A 1,811-nucleotide genomic window follows, 5' to 3' on the forward strand; every position below is an offset into this window, starting at 1 on the left:
TAAGGTGGATAGAAAGTTGGCTAGATTGTCGGGCTCAACGGCTAGTGATGAATGGCTCCATGTCTAGTTGGCAGCCGGTATCAAGTGGAGTGCCCCAAGCATCAGTCCTCGGGCCGGTTGTTCAATATCTTCATAAATGATCTCGAGGATGGTGTGGATTGCACCCTCAGCAAGTTTGCAGATGACACTAAACTGGGAGGAGAGGTAGATACGCTGGAGGGGAGGGATAGGATACAGAGGGACCTAGACAAATTGGAGGATTGGGCCAAAAGAAATCTGATGAGGTTCAACAAGGACAAGTGCAGAGTCCTGCACTTAGGACGGAAGAATCCCATGCACCGCTACAGACTAGGGACCAAATGGCTCGGTAGCAGTTCTATAGAAAAGGACCTAGGGGTTACAGTGGACGAGAAGCTGGATATGAGTCAACAGTGTGCCCTTGTTGCCAAGAAGTCCAATGGCATTTTGGGCTGTATATGTAGGGGCATTGCCAGCAGATGGAGGGACGTGATCATTCCCCTCTATTCGACATTGGTGAGGCCTCATCTGGAGTACTGTGTCCAGTTTTGGGCCCCACACTACAAGAAGGATGTGGAAAAATTGGAAAGAGTCCAGTAGAGGACAACAAAAATGATTAGGAGACTGGAACACATGACCTATGAGGAGAGGCTGAGGGAACTGGGATTGTTTAGTCTGCGGAAGAGAAGAATGAGGGGGGATTTGATAGCTGCTTTCACCTACCTGAAAGGGGGTTCCAAAGAGAATGGAGCTAGACTGTTCTCAGTGGTAGCTGATGACAGAACAAGGAGTAATGGTCTCAAGTTGCAGTGAGGGAGATTTATGCTGGATATTAGGAAAATCTTTTTCACTAGGAGGGTGGTGAAACACTGGAATGCGTTACCTAGGGAGGTGGTAGAATCTCCTTCCTTAGATATTTTTAAGATCAGGCTTGACAAAGCCCTGGCTGGGATGATTTAATTGGGGATTGGCCCTGTTTTGGGCAGGGGGTTGGACTAGATGACCTCCTGAGGTCCCTTCCATCCCTGATATTCTATGATTCTATGAATGTAAATAAACATAATATTGACCAAAGCTGACTAAGGCTCTGGAGAATGGGAATCATTTAATAGGTTTGATGAAGACATTAGAAGTGAACTAAAGCTAAACTTCACATTTTCTGGCAATAAGTACCATCCTGCATGGGATTTGTTCATTAACACAAGGTGAGTCTTGATCTGTATTTGGTCTTCTTCAGATGATTAACCTGAGATACACACTGAAAACAATGGAATGTCAGTTGTTTTCGCTTCTGTTTAATGTGGTGGTCTTGTTTCAGGCTATATCTACACTACAGTTTTGTCGACAAAATTTATGTCGACAACCAAAAAGCACTATAATTACATCGCTATTGCATGTTCACACTGCGCTCCCTCTGTCAGCAGAGCGCATCCACACTTGGTGCTCTAGCAGCGACAGTAAGAGCAATGCACTGTGAGTATCTATCCCACACTGCTACTCACCACCTTATGCCGCAATGACTTCTGGGTTGGCAGAATAGATTGCAGCACATCATGGGTGCAGGCTCAACATCCCATGATGCATTGGTTTTTGTTCCAGCATTCCATGGTCTTCTGGCTTCGGTTTGCGTCATTTTTCAATGGCCCTTGTTCGCTGCCCACCCACCATCTGTATGTGAAAGAATGGATCCCACACTGCTCTCCAATGCTCTTCTGTCATTAATACATCACAAATGGAAGACTTGCCTGACCTGCTGGGTGACATGGATAGGAGTAACACACAATTACTTTTGG

The sequence above is a fragment of the Lepidochelys olivacea genome, assembly GCF_965140295.1.
Source record: "Lepidochelys olivacea isolate rLepOli2 genome assembly, chromosome: 2".
In the NCBI taxonomy this organism is placed as follows: domain Eukaryota; kingdom Metazoa; phylum Chordata; order Testudines; family Cheloniidae; genus Lepidochelys; species Lepidochelys olivacea.